Source organism: Gopherus evgoodei, chromosome 5, assembly GCF_007399415.2.
Source record: "Gopherus evgoodei ecotype Sinaloan lineage chromosome 5, rGopEvg1_v1.p, whole genome shotgun sequence".
Taxonomy (NCBI): domain Eukaryota; kingdom Metazoa; phylum Chordata; order Testudines; family Testudinidae; genus Gopherus; species Gopherus evgoodei.
In genome coordinates, this window is record NC_044326.1 from 28,235,157 (window position 1) to 28,260,750 (window position 25,594).

The following is a 25,594-nucleotide window of genomic DNA, read 5'->3' on the forward strand; positions in this document are numbered from 1 at the left end:
TTCAGGTGGCAAGACATAGTGTATAGATTTTTTTTTCTCCTCCTCTAGTTTTTTTGTTTTGCCTGTTACCTATGGGTATGGCCTGGTCACAGTCATTCCAAAAAAAAAAACACCAAAAAAAGCAAAACCTGTTTTTAAAATGATTTCAGTATGTAGATAAATAAACCTTCTACTCCAGGAATGGTTGGAGTTTGGTGGTAGGAACTGGAGGAATTGGATAATTTGCATTTACAGCTGGCTCTGTATTTTTAAATGCAACCTCCTTCACAGTGTTTTCTAAACAACAGTACCTAAGGAATTTTAGAAAAATAATGAGGCATTGTTGAGCCAACCATGGAAGTGAGCAGTGTTCCTGGGGCTAAAAATTCTGTTTGTAATTCTGCCTGGAATCATTTCTTGTGGGAAGCTGAATTGAGGAGAATATCTAATAGAAGAAATAAATAAAGAAAAGAAGTGCATGGAATTGTAAAAGTGAAATAGCAGAAGTTTTAAATACTGTGGTACAGAGAATTTATTGGTACTGAAATGTTACTTACGTGCCTACAAAGTGAATAACAGTGATGGAAATTAACTGTTCCCTGCAAAAATGAGAGACAGATTGAAATTTCAGGGGGTAGGAGGAGAGATCAGGAAATAAGCATGATGTAGTATAAAAGTTCAATATTTTTATTATCTGCATTTGTGTAGGACCCACAATGTACTGTCCACATTCACAGTCCTTGTTCTGAAGGGTTTACAATCTAAGATCCCAATCCTGAAATCAGCTCTGCTTGAGCAGACTCTTCTGATGTCGATGGGTCTCTATGCAGTGGCATAAGGGTCCACTGTTTGGGAAATGAAACTGTTGACACTGTACAAGCCAGTTAATAATCTATTGTCTAATCTGATAGGCCCCAACTGAGCCAGGCAGTAAGGATATACTTAAGTGAATAAGCTATACGTGTGTTCTTAAGGTCAAGCAGATACTGAAATGCCTTGCTGGGTAGGAACACAGAGCTGAATAGAGGCCCTAGACATGTAGAGTCTTTTGATAGAGACGGGCATGTGCCTCAATTAGTTGGAAGCATTTTTAGAAGGTTCTTTTAGAACAATTTTTAAATGTATGGCTTGCAAAGCTACTAAAATCTTCATTTTCTTCTGGGAAACTGAGGATAATTATTTCATTGTTCCAGAAAAAGTAGTTTGGCTAGATTCAATAAAGCATATTTTGTACCGCAGCTTGCCAGGGACTTAACATTGCCAAACTTCCCCTCTTTGCTAGTTTGTCCCTAAAATCTTGGAAGAAACAAATCTAGTAGTGTTTGTACTATGCTTGATGTCTGTGTGGCCTTTGAGCAGCCTCAAGTCTGTTTCCTTTCCTCTGGCATTAAAACAAAATTATGCAATAATAGCCAACAGTTTCCCTCATGACTTGGTTGCCAGCAGGATTTTTGTGTACACATACAGTTATGGGTTGTCTAGGGAAACAAGTGCCACTTGTTTTCCTCATAAAATTTTGAACAAATGTAATATTATTTTTAAGACTGATTGAAAAACAGGAAAATAAATTAGCAAAAAAAAAAAGCTAATTTTTGTCAACATCCAGAAAATTCCATCCCTCACACCCCCATTTTCAACCTCATGATGGGCTCCAAATGTTTTCTAGTAGTTGAGCACTGATTTTCTATTGTCAGTGTTTATTTTTTTTTCTGGTAAAAATCAATTTTCTTTTGTGATTCATTTTCAAATACCAAGTTTCCTACATTATCCCCTGCAGAGCAGATGCTGAATTCAGCAGATGAGGACCATGGGATAGGACCAGTCTTTCTACAAGGCTTCAGTTCATTGAGACAACTTTTACTGGCTATTCTAATTTCTCAAGCACCTTTTCTTCACCAGCCATTTTCCCTCAAATTTCACTCTACGGATGGCAGCAATGGTGTGACCTCTTGTGCACACGGCACTATCAGAAGCCAGTACTTTAAGCCTCTTGGGGCAGGGACCATCTGTCTATTCTGTGTTTGTACAGCATTTAGCTCAATGTGGTCCTAGTCTATTATTATACCCCCTAGGTGTTACAGCAATACAAATATATAATAATAATAATTAATAGTCTTGCTGTGAACTCAGAAGGAATGATCTTTGAAGTGAAACGCTTTCAAGGTTTGCATCTGCATTTTACTGTGAGAGGGGATAAGATCACAACCAAAGGGGATCAGACTATCAAAAGGTAGTTATGCCATTGTAAGTTGGTAATGCAGACACAGACTCCAGCAACAGAGGGGTTTTTCCATCATTGTAGGAACTCCACTTCCCCAAGTGATGGCATTAGATTGACAGAACCATTCTTCCATTGATCTAGCTGCATCTATGCCAGGGTTTATGTTGGCATAGCTATTGCACTCAGCCTTGTGGATTTTTCAAACGCTATGTCAACCCACATTTTCATTGTAGACCAGGCCAAAGGAACATCAGAACAATTTAATAGCCCACACAAATGAGGAGGCTTTAAACCACATACTACCTCTTAATGACCCTCTGGGTGCGATGACTTCATGGCTTCTTTAACTCCCTCTGTGAGGTATTTCAGTGGTACTTATGTTTTAGTGACTGCTCAGATGCAAACCATTTGCACCTTTCACTATTACACTGTAATAATTGTGTCATCACATGAATTGTTTACAAAAGCAGTTCACCAGTCATCACCTATCCTGAATTTCTTGGCACTGGGATGTTGTTGCTACTGAGTTAACTCAGGTGCTGCGCACCAGGGCCTGACTGTCTTTGTTTGCCTACCCCAGGTGGAGCAGCCACAATGCAAAGCCATACCCGAGTTACTGTCCTCACTGGTGCTGCTCTTACCCATGTGCAATGCTAAAACTTCTGTGAGCATAGTCCATTGTTCTTTGTGCTGTGGTAAGCTGAGCTGCTCTGATTCTTTCCCAGTGAATTGTGGGAGAACTTATTTGTCCTTTTGGGCACATAGATGGAGTTGTGGGAAGGCATTGGAGGACTTGGAGCATTGGACTGGTTTAGTCTGTGTGCCCACTGCAAAGTGGCATGTATTAGCCACCTGAGTGAAAGCAGCACCCGAGCTTTAGCCTGCAGCCCCATACAGATTGGATTAGTCTGGATTGAAAGCACCACTGAACTCAGATGAGAGGTTTTTGTATGTGACCAGAAGGGACATTGGCTGCAGCTCCCGAGTAAGAGCTTGAGTTAACTCTCCAGTAAAGATGTGACACAAGAGGCTTCTGAATGTTTAATGACCACAAAAGTAGCTTATGATGATGTATTTTCCCAAATTCAACAGCACATCCAACAGTGCAATGTCCCTTAGTGCCATGTTGGCTTATTACTATTACAGAGGAAAGAGTCTGACCCACTGAATCAACAAGAGCATTTTATGCAGTGCTGTGAGTTTTCCTTGACTGCCTCCTTCCCAAGGAAAGTGCAGCACCTCAGCTTATGAGACCCAAGGAGTGTACAACACAAGCGGCTGCAAGTGGTCAACCATAAAAAAATCAAGTTATCAGGAATATCGGCTCCGCCATGAAGAGGATAACTGTTTGTAGTCATAAGTATACTGAACGTGTGCTTTCAGGTTAGGGGAGATACTGAGACTATGATATGAAGCAAAATAAAAGCACTGCCTGTGAGCAGTGCTGTTTTCTTTTAAGAAATTGCAATACTGAGTGCTGAGATTTTCAGGTGAGAAGAGACAATGAAGTTGGGCTCAGATGCCCGAGTTTTTATTCTTTTCGATAAAGAAATAATTCCATATATTTAGACAATAGCTACCTCTGCACTAAATATCATGCCCAAGCCCATTCTGTCAGATAGCTGGCTCATAGGAATCATTATTCATCTACTGCAGTTATTATCTGGAATGATATTCACATGCACAAATTATAAAATCCTGTACTAAGGAGCAAAACGTATAAACATATTACTAATAAAAATATTGTAGCTATGGCTGCAATTTGGTTGTGTAGGAGAAAGATGGAAATATGTGGGCCATGAGAAGTGAAGTGATTTGAGGAGAAGTACAGATGAGTGTAGATAGGATATTGAATGACTCATTTGTTTATTTCCTTGGCTTTCACAGTTTACCTTGGGTGGACAGCAGTCTGGCAATTCAAAGCTAACAAAAGTCTTTACATCTGGGTATTTAGGACTTGATGCTGTTCCCCTGGAAGTAAATGACAGATTTTGGTTTATTTCTATGGGTGCAGGATTGGCCTTTAGTAATGTGTATTACACTGTGTACTTAGTCACTGGAATTTATAGATTCTCAAATGAAAAGCAATCACTAAAAAAAAAGTGTAGTCTTGCTTTATATAGTTTTGATATTCTGAAAATGGTGCCAATAAATATGCAAAGATTTCCTCTTGATTTCTGCTTCATATGAACTATAATTCTATCAGGTCTTTCTAAAGTAAAAGAATGCAATGTGCACACAACATCAGATTTGCTTGTGTAATCTACCCAAATTATAAAATACTGCATTTTCTCTCTGTAGCACAAAATTCAGATTTTGCAGGTGGGTGTTACAACCAGAGCTTGAAACCTGTTACTCATGTGCTCTTCTTTAAAATGATTCTATATGACTAGTCTCACAGTTCAAAAAAAATGTTCATTTCATTAACAGAGTAAGTTATGTGAATAGCAGTGCAGGAAAGCAATACAGAAAGTCTACTAAGCATACTGAAATTACAATTATATTTGTCAGTGCAAAAAGTTAATGACCTCACTGTCTTTTACACTGATTTATTTTGCAGGGCAACCCACCATACACTCTCACTGAGGGATTGTTAAAGCAGCCATTATCATATATGATACTCTATGGATGCATTGCTCTTTTACATGTTCATATTAAGCACATGATTATTTTCAAAACCGATAATGTTTCTCTGCTGTCCTGAAGATATTTTATCCACAGTATTATACCTTGTAAGTGTAGTGAGCCAGATTCATGGGATACATTCCGGCTGCTTTGTGCCTCTCCACTATTGACCATGTTAGGATTTTGTTGAACTCACAAAAGTACCTTCTCAACCACACTCCTTTGGCCCAAATTAAGTAGTGACACACATGGGGTAAGAGCATAAGATTGTTTAATTTACCTCCCATGGGGACAGAACAAAGTGATTGTGGCAGTTTGTAGGAGAATGTCAGCTTCCGAGTAAGGTTCTTGTCAACACATGAAATTGGGAATAGCTATTCCAGAATAACTCCATATGTGGGCACTCTTATTCCAGAATTGGAGTGCCTCTTTCTGAATCTATTTAATTTGTGGAAGTGGATTAAGTGAAATTAACAAAGGCAGTCTTATTTCAGAATAAGGTGTTCACACTTGGAACTATTCAGGAATAGCTATTCCACTTTCAGTTCATACCCTACCTTGTTCCAGAATAGCTTTTATGTGTAGACACTCTAGAGTGGCCAGGTACCCAGTTTTCGACTGCAAAATCCAGTCAAAAAGCCCTTTTCAACCAAACACCCAAAGTCCAGTTACTGCAGGTTGGGGAGGCATTGAGTCGTCACCCGTGCTAGCCCCTACTCAGCTGGGCTGCCTCCTACCTGCATTGGGCTGCTGTAGCTTCCAGCCCTGGCTCTGTATGTGAGTCCCTCCCAACCTACGCAGGGATGGGGTGGAGAGGGGAAGAGCAGTGAGTGATGGGGGGTGGGGTAAAGAGGAGGTAATGGGGGCGTGGGGCCTCTGGAGGAAGGGGCAGGGCAGGGGAGAGGCCTAGGGACAGGGGTGGGGTCTGGGGAGCACAAGGTGGGGCAGGCACAGGACCTCAAGAGGAAGGGGCAGGGCAGGGAAGGCTCCAGCACTCGTGCTGGAGTGTCCAGTTTTTATATATTACGAAGTTGGCAACCCTAAGACAATCCCTTCCATCAATTTGCACCAACACACAGTCTGAAGTATTGATATGCAATAGGCACCATCAGCTATCACCTCTGAATTTATAAATCTAATTTTTATGTGGCTAATTGTAAATATTTGGTAAAGGCTGTGTAAGGCAACTGGAGAAAAAAATATTTTGGGCAGGCTTTCCAAGCAATGTATTGTTGTTATTATTTGTACTGCAGTAGTGCCATAAAGCACCAGCCACAGCGTGTTAGGCACTGTAGCTATATATCACAAAACATGGTCCCTGCCCCTAAATTGATTGCAATCTAAGAAGAAGAAGAAACAGGATGTGCATTCAATAAACTGATGTTAGGATCATGAGGTAACAGTGACATGAGTATGATCAGCATGACAAACAGCAGCTGAAGCATATTGGCTGGATAAACAGTTTAGGAAAAGAATGACATGCTCGTGGTGTGTCCAACTGGTAAAGGCAAATACCACAGTGGTAAGAACAAGTCCAGTAATGGTGTATTCAGTAATGGTATGCATGCAAGCATATAAGCCTCTATGTTTTTTGAAAATCTGGTTATATAATCACGTCACCGAAATAGGTTAACAAATGTAGATCTTTTTTCTCTCCCGTTAAAAGATGGGAAGTAGGGATCAGCTTGTCACCTGTGAATTAAACAAGATGAGGAGTCATTAGGAATTCAACCTGAGGTTCAAATCCTTTGGTGTTGAGGATCCAGGCCAATATATATTGCTTTTTCCAATGCACAATACTCACTTTAATGAATCACCTGTTGCTGTCATGTCACTTATGTAGTATTATAAAGCAATGTTTGTGGGTTGAAAAGTTGAGGCCTTACTTAGTCCTTAGGTATCTTACTAAATTCCATCCTGAGACAAAAATGGAGTGAAGACCTCAGTAATTTTTTCCTGTCTGTAATACTCTACGAGAAGATTACAAATAATTTTCCATTTGACAAACTTTGTTGATTTTTCCCCCCACAGTGAAATTGGAATTAACATAACTGATTTTGTTTCAACTTCAGCTGAAATAACACTTTATCTTGCCAAAGCACATTTGCTTGTGCAGTGCACCTGCTTCATCAGCGATGTCAGCACAGCTCTGAAATTGTGATTTCCAGATAAATACTGCTGCAGAACCAGTAGTGAGACCAGAAAATATAGGGCCAAGTGTGCCTCCCATGTTAGAAAACCATAGAAACTACAGTAGGCACAAACTGGGTGAGATGACTGGGATAGTATCTAACAGAATCTCTCCTATGGAGGTGGTGTGAGCAGTGTTACCTATGGGCCTGAGGGTGTTGCCAGCAAGTTGCAGAGGTGCCAAGAAACTGTTAGAAATCTCGTTCCCAGTCCTGCAGCCCTCCTGGCATCTGTGTACCTCAGGGCCCAGTGAGAATTTCTGGGGCCTGATCTGCTTATTCACTGAATGGTTGAATTGCAATCTGAGGTATGTGTGTGCGTGTGAGCATGCATATGTGTGCAATAAATATATATCTACTACATCCCAAAACCTACATTATAAATAATGTTGAGGTCCCAAAGTAAAGCACTCAAAAGTTTGAAAATGCCAGAATTATGACAGTCTTTAATTGCAATGTTCACGTACTACTTTTTTTCTAGGACTCCTTCCTCAATATTTCTTGTTATCCTCTTTTATCCAAGATGTGGGCCTTGAGTGTTATTTGCTGCACACCATTCAAAACCTGAACCAAACAAAATTAATTATTTCCTCCTGGGCATTTCTATGGTGCTTTTGCCATAGTATCTGTCTGCTCCACAGACATTTATCTTCACTATACCCTGGTGAATTAAGGCACAGAAGGACTAAGCCTAAAATCATCAAAAGTGTCCACTAACTTTGGGTGCCTAACTTGAGGTACCTAGGGGACCTGATTTTCCTGCATACCTAACATTTTAATGTTTTTGAAACACAGCTCCAATTGATTTCAGTTGCAGTTGTAAACACTCAGCACTTCTGTAAATCTGGCTCCACTTGTCTCATGTTGGGCACCCAGAAAATGAGGAACACATAATTAATGGTCACCTGTGAATAGTTTGGTTTAAGTAGCTTGCCCAGCTTCTTACAGGAACTCTGTGACTGAGGTAAGGATTTAATTATGGCATTTCTTAACTTTTGAGCATTTGACAATTCAACCTTAATGTTATGTTATTGGAGGTTTATAGTATGTAATTCCTAATTAAGACAACAAACAAAACAGAAATTCTATTCTGTGGAACCATGTTATTTATTCTCAACTTGGTTCATCAGCATGATTTGAACCTTTAGATTCATAGTACAGATCTCTACCACACTAATTAATGGAGTAACTAGCAGCTGTAGTAGTTTGGGTATATGGAGTGGGAAAGATTTGGAAGTGTGAATTTCCTAGCAAAAGGGGCTTCTTTTTTTATTTTCAACATCTTCAAAAAAGTGCACCTGTCTTGAAACTTGGCAGAATTGCTACATTTCAGGTGGCACAAAATCTTCTAAAACCAAATTGTTTGTTGAACAAATTCTGAGACATGTTCCTCCACAATATTTGATTGCTGTGACACAGGTCTCTTTTCTCTCTGTAACTTACATGTGCCTATTCTTTTCTACTGTTACATTTTTCCAGCTCTATGACCATGGAAGAACTGTGGGTGGATCCCTGGGCCTCAGTGTGCTCCATGAAGGCACAGGGTTCTGTACAGAACTTATTGCCGGATAAGTGCCTAAGTCTTGATATTCAAACTTCACATCAGTGCTTTGTACCCAGCATGTAATTTCCAATGGTAATTTATTTCAGCAACTGAATTTTTCTGTAATATCAAAGTGTCATTTATTACAAAGTGATATTTATCTTTACCAGGAAACAGGACATTTCTTAAAAGTATCTTCCCTTATCAGGGAATTTGTTTCTATAATAATTTAACTGCAAAGTAGTCATTGATTTGTTCCATGAATATGCCTAAGTGGACATAAATGAAATGCTAAGAAATTATCATCCTGTATGAGCCGTGCTGCAAAATACTTGCAATTTTTGGGAAGCATTTTCCAGCTGCTTTTACTCAGCAACATTGATTAGAGATCACAAAGTGCATGCCTGGCTGGCTGGAGATAATATTTAACATGATATCATTTGTTTCAGAAACCACTTCTGCAGTAGGAATAATGAGGTGTGATGCCTCTGGAAAAGAATGTACCAGCTATAGTGTGCCTATCATTTCTTTTTTCATTGTGTGGAAGTGCCATGAAATAGTAGTAATAAGCTGAAGAAAGTGGAACTTTTTACCAAGCTTCTGTCTCTTCTTTCAGGAGTGGGGGAGTTCTGTATAGTGATGAGTTTCTGGCTAGCTCCTCAAATCCTTTCTGTTAGTACGTGGTAGTACAAGGTAGAAAAATTTGTCCTGCTATTTATTTCACCTGTTCATGTATTAGAGATATTTTCTATCATAAGCTGACATGAGCAAGTTCTGCCCTATACAAATATTGACACATTTTAACAAAATAGTGGAGATTAGTCTGGGACTCTGGAACTTGCTTCAGGCTGAGATTTCTTTTCAGGAGGTCTGTTGTCTCTTGCTCTTTTTTTAAAAAAGGGTTTTGATAAATGTGTAATTTTTGCTGTTGCTCTGCACCTTGAGAGCTTTGATGTGTCAAAAAGGGAAAAAAATGGAATAAATGGCTTGATACTCTCCAGAGTAAGGTGCTCTCTGCTCCCATCTGTTGGTAAATAGGAGGAAGAACAGCCACAGAGCTGCTTCACCTGCATTAACTAGTTCCCCAGGATTCCAGATGGACAGAAGCTCCTAAGGGTAAGGAACTCTCTGCCCTCCTCTGTTGGTGAACCAGGTGAAATACAGCTACAGAGAGGGCTTAGTTTGCATAAGCTTTCTACTCTGAAGTCCTCTAATGACACTTTGGGAGCCACTATAACTGTACACAAACTCAGACTTGGTTGGGTGCTGGAACTGAACTGAGGTGTGCATCCCTGCTTGTAAGGAGTCTGTTCAAGAGTCCTATATGCTATTGTCTCCTTCACTGGGGCTCCTGTGCTGTTGACCCCCTGACTGTCCAAGCACAAAGTCTTTCGATTCATGTGGTGCAGGTCCAAGCCCATTCATTTTGCAGCATTGATGCAGCTGAAGCCTTGATGGCTTGTGTGTGAAAAGTCTGCCACCATTATCCCATAGTCCCCTAGGCCTGCATGTCCTGGCCCTTCTAACCCCAAACTTCTCACTCGAGGCCCAGGAACTGGAAACAACCTCCTGGTTCAAATATAGCAGCTCAGAATTTAACCCTTCCTTTCCATGCAGACTATTCAACTGTAAACACAGTTAACCTTATGTGTTAGCTATGGCCAGAATAATGAAGAAACCATACACCGAGCATGCCACTAGGTAGCTGGCAAGAGGAACAACCTGATTCTAGTAAACATGTGATGTGAGGCAGGCAAGACATTTGGTCACCAGAATGCAGGCTCTAGTTCCAGCACCAGCACCATGCCCTGAATCGTCCTCATGTTTCCTAACCATGTTAAAACACTGATATAGATATATATCCTGGTAAGATAAAGTAAAATACTTCTTAAAAAATGTCTGGAAACATTTGGATATTTGAGAGTGGTTAGAGGTCAGATATTTGAATTATAGACCTTCCTCTGAACATTTGACATCTAGAATTTTACATTAATTCCTTAAACAGCCTGCTTCCTAAGCAATATTACTGCAGAAAACATACCGTCAGCTAATTAGACTGACTATTAAAGTGTTGCTCCTAGAAGTGAAACCCAGTATAGAAAGGGGAAAAAAGGATCAGGAATATAAATAAATATCAGTGATTAGCATCTATAATATTTGTTTGTTACGTAGGAAGATTATGGAGGAAGGTTGTGTGAAATGTTCACAAACAGATTTCACCCGGGCACAGAGGGCTCATGCAAAGTTCTCTGTGCCTATGCTGAGGAGGAGGCGGGCTATGTGAGAGGCAGCAGATGGAGCAGCCACATGGCTTTGTCACCTTCTGCACGCCACACTGGAGTTTTCCATGTCAGCTCCACATCGGCCAATGTAGAGGGCAATGCTGGTGCAGGGGACAGGAGAGGCCAATGCTATCTGGGATTAACTGGTGCAACCAGCATGGAGAGGGGATTTGGATGTTGAGTGCACTGGCTGGAACACAATTACAAGAGGAGGTCTGTGTTGCAGCCCTATAACTTTACCCTGATTAGGGATGTTGGATTAGTCCTTTCCCCCACAAAACCTTTGCACACTTCATCCATGTACAGTGTAAACAGAAACATTAGGAATTCACCTAGTTCGATTTGCTATAAACTTGAAACTTCAACCTTTAGGGTTCTCGAGCAGGGCTCCATGATTGAGTTATGGTTTCGGTGTGAAGCCAGGAGAAATTCATCTACTTCAAACAAGTTTGGAGTTAATTTGAACCTGGAACTCAAAGCAAAAGTTGAGAGGTACAATTCTACAAATATTGAATGAAATGAAACCTCGTGAAGTGAAATGGCTGAGTTTTCTACAGCCGTGCTTGATGTCAATGGACCTCTCCACAGTGTAAGTTACTAGTAATAATGAAATCCAGCTGGGTTGTCTTATGGATTTACTAGAGGTGAAAGTCACTATGCTGTGGTGAGCCTAACCCTCACTCACAAGCCAGACCTAAAGGTAGTGATGCCAGTCAGGAGATAAGAGGGAAGGCCCTCTGCTGGATCAGTAACTAGTTAAATAACTGGAAACAAAGGGTAGAAATAAGTGGTCAGTTTTCAGAATGGAGAGAGGTAAATAGTGAGGTCTCCCAGGGATCTTTAATGGGACCAATGCTGTTACAACATAGAGCAGAACCTCAGAGTTATGAAAACCAGAGTTACAACTGGACCAGTCAACTGCACACCTTATTTGGAACCGGAAGCGCACAGTCATGAAGCTGCTTAGACAACAGCGACAAAAAGCAAATAGAGTACAATACTGTGTTAAACTTAAACTACTAAAAAATAAAAGAATATTTTAATAAAAAGATTTGACAAGGTAAGGAAACTGTTTCAATGCTTGTTTCATTTAAATTAAGATGATTAAAAGCAGCATTTTTCTTCTGCATAGTAAAGTTTCAAAGCTGTATAAGTCAATGTTCAGTTGTAAAACTTGTTCTTTGTAAGAACAACCATAACGTTTTGTTTAGAGTAACAAACATTTCCTAAGTTACGAACAATCTTCATTCCTTAGATGTTCGTAACTCTGAAGTTCTACTCTACAAAGTGTAAATTTTTGCAGTACGAAGGGATCTCACAAAACTAGGTGACTGGGCAACAAAGTGGCAGATGAAATTCAGTGCTGACAAATGCAAAGTAATGCACATTCGAAAACATAATCCCAACCATACATATAAAATGATGGGGGTCTAAAAAAGAAATCTTGGAGTCGTTGTGGATAGTTCTCTGAAAACATCTACTTGATGTGCAGCAGCAGTCAAAAAAAGCTAACAACGTTATGAACTATTAAGAAAGGGATGGATAATAAGACAGAAAATATGATAATGCCACTATATAAATTGAAGGTATTCCTACACCTTGAATATTGCCTGCAGTTCCAGTCCCCTCATCTCAATAAAGATCTATTAGAATTGGAAAAAGATACAGAGAAAGGCAACAAAAATGATTAGGGTCATGGAACAGCTCCCATTTGAAGAGAGATTAAAAAGACTGGGACTTTTCAGCTTGGAAGAGAGATGACTAAGGGGGGGATATGTTAGATGTCTATAAAATCATGAATGGTGTGGAGAAAATGAATAAGGAAGTGTAATTTAACCTATCATAACACAAGAACCAGGGATCACGCAATGAAATTAATAGGCAGCAAGTTTAAAAAAAGGAAGTACTTCTTCACACAACACACAGTCAACCTGTGGAACTCATTGCCATGGGATGTTGTGAAGGCCAAAACTATAACTGGGTTCAAAAAAGAATTAAGTAAGTTGATGGAAGATAGGTCCATCAAAGAGTATGAGCCAAGATGGTCAGGGATGCAATCCTTTGCTCTGAGTCTGCTGGGAGTGGATGGAAGGGGATGGATCACTTGAGTGCCTGTTCTGTTCATTCCTTCTGAAGCATCTGACATTGGTCACTGATTGGGGACAGGATACTGGGCTAGATGCACCATTGTGCTAACCTGGTATGGCCATTCTTATGTTCAGATTGCAGCTCCACTTTCAGAACTCTCAACTGTGGAATTTTACAAGGCTCCATTTCCTTTTCCATCACAGTAAATATATAGGATAATCCACTGGGGGCAGTTTGTAAGACCAGGGCTGGCTCCAGGCACCAGGGAAGGAAGCAGGTGCTTGGGGCAGCCAATAGAAAGGAGTGACATGTCCGGGTCTTCGGCAGCGGGTCCCTGAGTCCCTCTCTTCGTCTTTGAACTGCTGCCAAAGTGCCACCAAAGAGGAAGAGAGGGAGTGAAGGACCCACTGCCAAATTGCCACCGAAGAATGAAGTGGTGCAATTGAGCTGTTGCCGAAGTGGTTGGGTTTTTTTTTTTCCCTCACTGCTTGGAGTGGCAAAAAAGCTGGAGCTGGCCCTGTGTAAGACATCATGTTCTTGGGTGCCAGCAATGCAGAGACAGTACTACACTTTAAATTTTCTTCACATCAAATACAAATAGAACCACTTCCCAGCTATCCTAGTGCTTGAATAAGATCAGCACATGGATGAAGAACAACTACCTGAAATTAAATCTGGCCATAATAGTGGTGATTCAGGTGGGAAGAGAGGAAAATGTGAAGAGTTAACAAACACTATATAATCACCCTCTCTCTAAAATAGTACATAGCCTCTGTTGTCCTTTTAGACTTCTCACAGGTACTAGATACTAAATAGCAATGTCTAAGAATGCCTTCTTCCATGTATTCTCTCTGGAAGGCTATGTCCCAACCTGACTAATATAGACTTGGTCATAATAATCTATGCATTCCAACCCGAGACTGAAACTACAGTCAAAGAAATATCTCCAGACTGTGCAATACAGAGCAGTCCACAGGAACAACACAGATTGTTGTAAATATAGGTTGTAGTTGTTCTGATAATTTCAATGACTCTCTATCAAGTTCCAGATTAAATGTAAGGTCTTGATCTTCATTGCCCATTGATTTTAATGGGTTAAGCCTCGGCTATATCAAGGATCAGCTGGCCCTTTGTGACCATGACATTTGTACTGCTCAGGAAAAATCAAAACTATCTCTGATGAGTGAATCTAGTGAAAATGGGAGAAAGAGCCTTCTTGATGGCAGCATGTGTTCAGGAACTTCAGGAATTTCCTTCTATGAGAAGAAGGCTGCCTTTGGTCAAAGTGAGGCCTGCCTCTTTACCAGTTTCCCCACGACAACAAAATAAATAATTATGGAGTGAAAAACATCTTTCTGTGTGCGGGAAAAAGGGGAGAAAAGCAAACAACTCATGGATGCTGTGATGATGCATGTAGTATAGATAAAAAGAAGTTGTAGGCTGTAGTCTAGAAACTGAGTAATTCCCATTTCATCTTGGGTTACATACTATTCCTGTGTTCATTAAATTTTAATTTGATACAATTTCTTATGCCACCCAAAATAAATTTATTCAAAAATGCCATATTCTGTTCATCTGATAAATGTCTGGTGAACCTTTTAACTGTGGTTAATTTTTTTTTAAATAGATTCTTCTAACCGTTCAGCATAAATTGTGTAGTATTGCAGTTATCTAAAAAGTCTGAAAAGAGGTGTCTGAGACATGATGCTTCTGTTCATTAGTTCTATGGTACTTCTGTATCTTGACTTTTACTATTAGTGTGTTAAATGGCTATTTACACTCATTAAGTGATCAAACAAATCTGTAGAGTGATCGTGCTGAAAACTAACAGGAAAATAATTTGCAAAACTGTATAGAATATCATAGATATCAGTTTATTCCAAAAGAGAGACTAAATTCTTTTTGCCTGACTGATTTTGGCTTTTAGAGCTAGATCCTGACTTGGACTATATCCCTGGCCAATGTGTAGGGAGAGGTAAGGATTCCCTTTATACCCCCACACAGGCTACCAGACGCTGGTCTAGTGCACACTGTACGTCCTCTGATTCCTCTTCACTCATTCTCGCCTTCCTGGGAGCAATGGTCAGGGATGGGCTAGCAGTGAGTGGAATCTTGCTTCTGATCGTCAGACTGCTGCGTGCAGCTACGTTGCTGCAGGGGATGCTGTAAATTGTGGCTGATGCAGGCCAACAGCAAATACATACCCCATGGAGCTAGACAAAATCAGGAAAGGAAGTGGGCTTCAAAGGGGTGTCCCTCAGATACAATGCCTCCCGGGGCTACTGTGGGGGAGGTGCCATTTATACCTTGCTGAGGTTTGTGCATCAATGCATAGTCTGTCCCTTAATTATTAGCCATTAGTTAAAATAAAGGGTCAGTCTCTGCCACCGTTAATTGCACCGACTAGTATCTTATTGAAATCAATGGGATTACTTGGGAAGTAAGGACCAGATCCTCAAATGTGCCTAATCCCCATTGGCACTACTACGCATTACTCAGCATAAGAGAGACTACTCAGCATTAGTAAGAGCAGCAGAATCTGGTCCCAAGTAATTACATTGATTTTTGAAACGTATTCAAAAGTAGATCTGACTGAATAATTAATTTTTTTGATACTATCATCATAAAATAAAAGTACTGAGTGGATAATGGGGTCCCACTCTATTGTTACTCATGAATATTTGGAAGACTGTTGGGCAGTTGTAAAAATATTTGCAAATCCCCAAATTTTGATTTTAGCACAAATTATTATTCGTCCAAAAATTTGTATCAGAAAGTGAGTTGCACTTGATTTGTTGTTCTAGTAAAATGTTTGTCATCCAATCAGGGATTAGAAACAGCATCATGCAATTTAGCCTACCATGGTACAGTGCTAATAAATAGCAAAGAGTGTAGCTGAAGCAAACTGTTTAAACCAGACTCTGAGAATTATTCATCCAAGCTACTCTGCATATACTTATTAATAACAAATATTTTGGAAGGGAAATGGTTGTTTCATGACCAGTTAACTGTAGTTTGTACAACTGTCACAGACCATACAAGTGAGGTTGGGTCCAGTCAGTGTTTGATGGGAAACTTCCAAAGAAAACCCAGAGCTACAGGAAATTGTGTCAATGATTCAGTAACTGGTGCTCTGTCCTCTAAGTCAGTACAGAGCCAGAGCAGTATAGTGAAAGAAGGAATTTTGTTGTGTGAAAGTCCAGTGTTCCAGAGACTCTAACCTCTTAAGGATCCCATGGCTTCATTTCAAAGGGTGTGTTTAAAAGCAGTGTGAGCGTCTGGCTGTGTCCTAGTTTGTGTCATTACATTCTGCCTACCTAATTTTCCTTGCAGTTAAACCTTTTTTTATTCTTCATTTCGTGCCTGAGACTGGTTAGCTGCTTAATGGCACAGTAACTGGTTGTGCTGTTTGTTAGTAAAGCAGAATGGGTGGCATTTAAATGGCAGCTGATGTGACCCTAATATAGCCATATATAATGTATTTTGGGCTGAATGATATTCTGTAGAACAAATGCAGTGGTGATGCATAAGGAGATGCAAGTTATACATTTGTAAGAGGATCTGAGTCTAAAGGAGCCTAAATAGGTGTAACTTGCATATTAAGAGGACTGGAAGAAGATTAAATTACATCTGCTTAGATTTGGGGCTAGAGTAATCAGAAGGGCATTAAACTAAAAGCAAAATGGGAATGGGGGGAGAGGACAGATATGAGCACTCAGCACAAAGCTGAGATGTTGAGAATAAAATTAATCAAGGACCCAAAGGACATGAAGAGAAGAAATTCTTTAGTTCATAGACTAGTGCTAGCAGCCAGAGTAATAAACAAGAGGAATTGGAATCGCTCATTTATGAGAATAAATTTGTCTAATTGGTATTACTGAAACCTGGTGGGATGATTTCCATGATTGTAATGTTAAAATCAATAGTTAAATGTATTTAAGAAGGATCAAGTAGGCAGAGGGGACGTGGCACTACCTATTTCTGATTCACTGACAATTTGGAAAAAAAAATGATCTTCAATGCTTATGGATCAGTGTCTTAACAAACAGAGCACAATATTGGTTGGTGTCTGCTACAGACCACCAAATCACACTAGGGAACAGGATGACTGGCTTCCAACACACCTATATATAGAGTGTAGGGGGAAAAATAAGTTTGTGGTCATGTGGAACTTCAATGTGAGTGGCATTCGCTGCAGATGTCATGCTCCCAGTACTAAAATGTCCCTGGAATTTCTAAATATCATAGATGACAATTTCCTAACTCAAAAAGTGTTGGAGCCAACACAGGGGAATTCTATATTACATCTCGACTTGACGGAAAAAGAACAACTCAGTGAGAAAAAAATAATGGTAACTTAAACACAAGTAATCATGACTTGATCACACCAGCCATGCAGAGGTCTGCAGGGATGTCAATTCCTAGTGAAAATAAGAGGAGGGGGAGTTGGAACAGGTGTTGCTACCTGATGGGCTGGATGCTGTCTAAAGAGTCCTAGACACCATTTGATACTCCCTTCTCCAGTGTTTGTAGACAGAGCTGATTGGACTGAACTGAGAGCCCTTGTTTCTGCTCTGTGATTACTAGAGCTGACATCACAGATGAGTAGGTGTGGGCATAGTGCTGCACTAGAAGACAACAAAGAGGCAACAGCTGAGAGGTCCCTACTAACCAGTGAAATCATTAAGAGCTTAAATCACTTAGAGCTTGGCCAAGTGGTGGTTGCTCAGCATGTAACATCACTGAAGTGCCAGTAAGTGGCGAGCAGCAGATCTGATAACAGTGACAGAGTTGAGCTGCAGAGACAACAGCAACAAAAGTGGCAGCTGCAGAGATAACAGCAACAAACAGCGGCAGAGATAGCAGCAGCAATGAGTCAGTTGCAACAGACTGGGGGTGGGAGGTGAACCCACATGAATGCGCCACTCCGAACTCAGAGTCCTCACTGACCAGGACAACCAAAGGTGAGTGGGCTGCAGCAGAGGGGGACAGGGAGTGGTGTGTTGAAGGGACATTGGTTCACAGCTCAAAGCAGGAAACTGAGGCAAAGGACACTGCCTGAGATAATGTGAGGTGGGTGTAATATTTAAAAATTGTGGTTGTGGGATTTCCCCCCAGTTAATGCTGGGTTCCCTTTCCATTATGTTTTATTTTGTTTTACACAGACTTAGCACTTGCAAGTGGGGCAGTATTGCCTCTTAGAGGTGCTCAGGGTGGTGTTCAGTTTACCTTCAATTACTGGGAAAGGGCTTGAGCCAGTTCTGTTTTGTATTAAGAGGAACCTCTAGATATTGAACCTGGCCCTTGTTGCTGACTCCATCTGGCAGAAAGAATACACAATGATTAGACTCGAGCTTCATCTATTTAGCGTAACAAAGAGAAGGTTATGGGGTGACTTGATCACAGTCTATAATCCCTATATGAGGAACAAATATTTAAACGATGGGTTCTTCAGTCTAGCAGAGGAAGGTACCACACAGTCCAAGAGCTGGAAGTTGCAGGTAGAAAAATTCAGACTGGAAATAGGATGTAAATTTTTAATGATGAGAGTAATTAATCATTGGAACAATTTACCAAGGATCGTAGTGGATTCTTCATCACTGACAATTTTTAATTGAAGATTGGATGTTTTTCTAAAAAATACACTCTAGGAATTATTTTGGGAAACTATTTTGACCCTTGCTATATTGGAAGTCAGATTAGATCACAGTGATCCCTGCTGACCTTGGAATCTATGAATCTGTGAATGTGGCCCTATAAATGTAATGGTCCAAATTCATCCAGTGAATTCATAGCAAGGATGAATTTGACCATAGTTCATTTGTCTTTCAATGTATTCTTACTCTGATGTTTCAGTGCCAAATAATACTGGTACAGTGCTACTGAAATAAAAAATGGAAATGAAAGCAGAGTGAATGGGAAATAAAACTTTAATTATAAAAAGATATGTGAAAGTATTTGATTTTTAAAAACTATATACTTTGTATTAGGTTTTGATTAATGTTATACTCAGACACATCCCTAACTATTAATCATTAGATAATCAGTGAAACTTTTATGAAGTAACAATGGTTCATTACTTCAGTAATTAGATTTGAAAGACAAGTTTTATGGAGGTTAGATGACTGTATATTTTCTTTGGTTATTATTCAGTCTTAGTGTACAAGATGCCTACTACTTCCTGGGACTCCCATTGTATGGGATTAAAATGTCCAGTACTAGATCTAGTCAGGGGGTGCCGCATGCTCCATTGCATGGCTGACCAGTTCTGGTGCATACATGGCATAGAGCCATGACTGTACCAAATTTCTGCCCCCTTTGAGGTGTCTTATGCTCAAGGATTGCTATGAAGAAATGAATTCTCTGCTCTGGGGAGCACAAAGATTTCAACTTCCCTTAGTCTTCTTGTGCATCCATGGAGCAAATGGACACAACGTAGGCTGCAGCCATCAATGACTTTCTTGCATCAGCAATATTACTAATGTAGCATGTATAGTTGTACTCTGTTAGGGCTTATAGGTCAAATTACCTTACCCACCCTAATAGTCTCACTGAAGTTAGTAGAACTGCTTGTAGCAGTAAAGTGAGCAGAATTTGTGCCTACATCCTGTATAAGCTGGAGCTGCTGATAAAAGGCAACACGATCACAAAGTAGAGCAGATCTGACACATTCCATTCAGTAGAATGAACAAAGTCCTTGTGAAAGGAATGAGAAGCAGACAAAAACAAATGGCTTCTTTATTATATAAGGAATTGTAATGCTGATTTTGGAGTAAATGGCTATTTTGTAAGTAACAGTAAGGTTAGTAATCATTCAACCACCAACTATTATTGCATCATGTCTTTATTAAACCAGACCTGGAGTCTGACTTACAAACTGCACATGCAAATTAATGGGATAAAAGAATGGTTTGTAACCATTGTGTCACAATTTGGAGTGCCTGCATAACAATCCTTTATTTGAGCATACATACTTCCTGTATTATAAGAGAGGAAGGATGGCATGGTCATTAGGATACTGGCTTAGGACTTTATTGAGCTGGGTTCAGTTCCCTGCTTCCTGGGTACCCTCTGTCAAGTCCCTCTGACTCAGTTCCCATCTATAAAATGAGGATAATAATATTTCACAGGGCTGTTATGAGGCAAATGTATTAAAGATTGTGAGGTGCTCAATTACCCTAACAGGGGCCACCTCAGATAAATTATGGTCTTATTTCTATTTATATTTTAATAGTGCTTAGAGCCCCAATTGGGGATCACTGCACCACTAGGCACTGTAGAAACAAGTAAAATGGAGACAATCCCTTCCCCCAAAGCTCGAAAACTAGATTCTGGTAATATGCATACAAATGAGGGTTGGATGAGTCACAGTACCAGTAAGAATGGCTGTATTTCCATAAACAGTAGTCAGTGGCCAAAGAAATCACTGAAACCAGTTCTAACCTATTGTGTCAGAAAATGAAGTTTGTGTGACCTGAACTCTTCAGTTGTCTAGCACAAGGAAATTAAATGGTGTATCTTTCAGTTCACATCTCAGTACTTCTGCCTTGTCAGCAAACAGAACAGACAAGTGAGTGAATCCCAACAGCACTCAGTCCTGTGATAACAGTTGATTCTACGTCCTAATCAGATAGGAAATCTTACTGGTACCTAAAGGATAGCAGAGGATAAAACAGTTTCTGGATTTCCACAGAGCTCCCATTGGAAGAGAGCAGGAATAATACTCTAGGATTCTAGGTTGATTTTCATATTGACAGATTTTAGAACAAGTTATTTAGAACTTTTCTACTGTTCATAAAAAAAATTTATATCCAAACACACACAAGCAGAGCTGGAGGTCTTAATGACAGTGCTGAAAGTGACCAGAATGTGGGATTTAAAAGCAATTTATGTTTAGAATAAACTACAAATGGCAGAAAAACATTCCATGTCTAGAACATAAATCATATTCCCTCTTATGTCTGTCCCTTAAAAATAATGGAAGATTTTTTTTAAAACTGGAAAAATATATGTAAACAGTTGCTGTTACCAAGTCATTAACTACTGCCATCAAAAACAACTGGAAACCTAGGGAAGAAATGTATTAATACTTCCAGCAATAATCTATACAACAAATAAATAGTCCGGATGTCTTTACAAAGATATATGAAAATACTATGCATCATTCTGAGGAATAAATTCAGTTACAGAGGTCACCCTTAGAAGCTATATAAATATCTAAATGATCTAAGGTCTTTTCTGGCCACGATAGTTGTACCGCTTTAACTGGTGTAATTAAAATGGTACAACACCCCTAGTGTGGACATAGTTATACCAATATAAAAATGCCCTATACTGGTACAGCCTATTCCCATTCCCATATGGAAAAGGTGCTCTGTATGTAAAGGTGCCTATATATGTCCACACTAGGAGCTGTAGTGGTATTTAGATTAAATCTCAGGAAAAGCTTCCTAACTGTAAGCACAGTAGGACAATGGGCCAGGCTGCTAAGGAAGTCATGGAAGCTCCTTCACTGGAGGTTTTCAAAAAGTGGCTGGATAGCCATCTGTCTTGGATGGTTTAGACTCAACAAATCCTGTATCTTGGCAGGGGGTTAGACTAGATGACCCTTGAGGTCCCCTCTAACCCCATGGTTCTATGATTCTAACTACATGATTTAAAAAAAAAATCACACCCCTAACCCAAATTGGTATTGTGGGAGACCAGGCCAAAGTATACACAGTATCCTCTAGACATTCCCTGTACTAGGAAAGGTTGGAAATATTTTAAAGGCAGCTGTTGCACGTTGATGGAGTGAGGGTTGATTGAATGAGGGGAGAGAATCATATAGTTTTGCAGTTAGTGTTTCCAAATTCAAGTGGTGCTTGATGATTGGAGTCGCCCTGTGATTATTAACTAGAGCAGGGAGCCTTCAGATCTGAGCAGTGAGTTGAGCTCCTAAAGACTGGTGGCAAGCAGTAGTGATCTGAATAGAACTGGCGAGAGGAAGGCAGAGAGATGATATTAACAGAAGGAATGAGCAGGCAAAGCAAAGGAGAGTGTAAAGAATGCAAGAAGAGATGGGGAAGAGAAAACAAAAATAAAAGTGTGGAGGAAAGTTTTTCCCAGCAAAGATTGGCAGAGCCATAGTGAAGAGAATGAATGAATGAATAAATAAATAAATAGGAAGACATAAAGGGTGGGAAATGATAGAAGCAGAGGAGAGAAGGGTAGGGAGAAAGAAAAATGGCAGCAGTATCAGACTTCTGCATTTAAATATTAATATTTAAAGGTATTTCTCTGCAGCCTCTTTCTGATTTATCTCATTTGTGAGGTGCTGCACCAGACATGCCCAGGAAATCAGTACAATGACTATTGTATAGAAATACTGATTTTTATAACTGAATGTCTACCCCTTCCCTAGCCACAACCTTCCCTGCAAAAATAAAATTAGTTTGCTGTGCTCCTCAGTCTAAGCCTTAATACTACTAGTAGCTGAGGAAGATTCCCCTTTAGCACAAGTAGTGGACTTGGCATGTATATTTAGAGCAGAAGAACCTGAGTTTTATCTCTAATGCCACATATAATGTATGTGTTTAGCTGACAACCAGGCTGTCTTCAGGAATCATTAATTGTGACATGTGAAAAGCAAGGGCCAAGATGAGACTAACTGCCGAGTGAAATGAAAAAAGATGCCCTTGGGTTAATCTTATAACAAGTCCTATTATATCCAGCTGCTTAATTTTAAACTTACAATTTTACAAAAGGTATGGCACCTACTACTCTTAAAAACCCATTTGTAGGCTTTTAAAAAGTTGCCATTTCTTTTACTGAGCTCTCTTCCTGCCATGCTATTCAGGTCACATCTTTTCATAATTTCATTCTTCACTCTTTTCAGGAACATTTCCTACTGTACTTCAACCATCTTTCTTTTGCTTCTTCTTTAGTCCTTGCATATTACGGCACCATTCTCAGAACACTTTCAAAGTCTTCTCTCAAAAAGATTTGAAAACTACTCTAAAAAAAAACCACCTTATTTTTGTTTCTATTTTTGCACAGTTCTGAATTTATGTTATGCCTGAACCATGTCAAACCAGATATTCACCCTCAAGTAATTGACATGGTCACATATGATGTAAATATGTCTTCATTTCAAATACAATGAACAACTGATCAGTTTCTCAACATACCAATCTCAGTCATTTCAGTTCATTTGAGTCCAGTAAGATCTCTGCATTCAAATCTTCATTTCTTTTTTAACAAAATATGATGAATAAACTGACCTCTATTCTCTAGATTACTGAGTATCAGGGGGCCTTAGACCAGATCCTGAATTGGGGGAAATTAGTAAAACTTCACTGAAGTCACTGGAACAACATAAAAATTTACCTCAGATAACTGGTCTGTCATTACTGACTGATTATTTCTGTTGCTATGTAATTCTTTACTATGCTCTCCATGAGGTTCTTACTAGAATGAACCAGTTCATGTAAAATAGAGGATTTTCTCCCCCACACTTTCCCCCACATTTAGAAGCACACACTTTTACTTGGTTCAGAATGTTCAGATTACTTATTTTTCACATTGTGTTTCTAGCCAGGACTGAAAGTGCAGAAGTACCCTGAGAAATGCTGTTCTTGTGACAATTCTGTCTGGGACTAGAGAAAGAGATCCAGGACTTCTGAATTTTGATTGGCACTGTAAAATGCCAATGGGCTTTATGTTTTAAAGGATTGAAGCTGCTGAAGCCTGCTAAGGAGATCTCTTCTTCCACCTCTAGAATAGGAAAATGGGCAGATTACTCACACCTGGAAGATCAATGGGGGGGTGGGTGGTTGTGGGTGACTGTCCACCAAAACTCCCCTCCGCCCCCCCCCCCAAAAGTCAGCTTGCAGAGTGGGAGTGCTGGTCACTCCTCAGAACTCCAGAGAGTAAAGGCCATTTGACACATGGATGGAGGGAGGCTGGTTCTATTGGTTGCCCCTAGAATACCATACTGAGGATATGGCTGCCTGATCACCCCTGGAAGGGGAAACCAAATGTAGACAAGGGTAGCAGATTGTTGGGCTTTCTGCTTAGAAGAACAACCATTGGGAAGGGAAAGGGAGAGTCAGATCTGTTGAGGGAAGGGGAGGAAGAAGATTTATGAGGAGACTGGGATGGAAGTGTAGCATGGGGACTGCTAGGGTAATAAACTGGAGAGACAGGGCTCATGACTTAAGGGTATTTATAAGTATCCAAACCTATTACAGAGGCCTAGGCAAATAAGATTAAAGTTTTGCCCATCACTAGTTCTCCCATATTCCAGTTTAAAATCTGATAGTTCTGAGAGCTCTATCTGGATTAGGGCTATATGTTTTTATTCACAGATTTCTTGAACGTCTCAAACCCCTTTACTTCCAGGGTCATTCTAGATAGCACAATAGTCTTTCCTACACTTTGAAGGACATTGATGTTAAAATCTTAGACTATGGCTCCTAGCCTCCAAATTGAGGAAATCTTTGGCCGTTCACTTTTAAGTTCAGAATGTTTTCATGAAGGCTGAGAATGCCATGGTGGGGACACAGAAAGGTCTCATTTGTGCCAGGAATGAAGTAAGATACATATGGAATCCAGTGTGGTTATCGTCCATGACAGGTAAGAGACTGAGATAAAATGACCAGTAATTCTCTTCCTCAGCAAAAATCTTGGTCTCAAATCCTTTTCCAATCTGTTCTCTGGTTTTGATTTAGTGAGAGACGTGCTCCACTTAGTTCTTTGAGGGTATTACAAGGTGGGTCCCTCATCCTATGTCAATGATATCATCTCTGTAGCTAGTACAGTAAAATTAAGCTTTTGCTATTTAATTAGTTTCACTATAGGCCAATTCCTTTGCTACCCAATTCAATTTAGTAAATGTTTCTTCTGGACAAATTTACTTAAAGATATTGGGTAGTTAAGCTTTTGCTCCAACCTTAGCAAGTGTCAGTTCTTTCTTGGTAAAACACTGATTTGACTGTTATAAATATCTAGACAAATAGATAAAGTAAGATTTAGTAAAGAGAGGCAACATTTATATACTTCTGCTCCTAGAGTATAAAATTTGCAAACTGTCTTCCATTTTTCTTTTTTTATATCTGCTCATTGTCACAGGGTGACTGGCCCCTTTAAGAGCCCAATGCATGTTGACTGATTATCTGCTGCCCATCTGGACTTTAGGAAGGATACCCTGAGCATTATAAAGAGGGACATGAGAAGAGGAAGTGGGGAGACGGTGAGCAGAGTGAAGCTGGGGAGACTTACTTCAGGGACCAAAGGACTCCAGCCAGGTAGGGCTGGAAGTAACCTGCCAAAGGCAGAGAAGAACCAAGGTGAACCTGAAAGGCCTGGATCCTCTCTGAGGAAAGTGAGGAGAAGCCACAGAGTTGAGATGAGACACCAAGGGAAAAAACTCCAGGTGGGAGTGGCAAATGGAAAGAGAGATTCTGTTATGGGCAAAAAAGGAGGAGAAGCCTCAGGTCTTGTTGTGATCTGTATAGAAAATAAATTAAAAACTCAGAAGAGGAATGTTTTGAGGACTCTATATTGGTGGAGTTTATTTAAGGAGCCCTGGACAGAGTAAAATGAGGCAGTACCTCCATAAAGTCATGCTTGGCCAACAGATGTGTGCTACAGAGCAGGTCCATAGACATAAAATAGCATACATGTA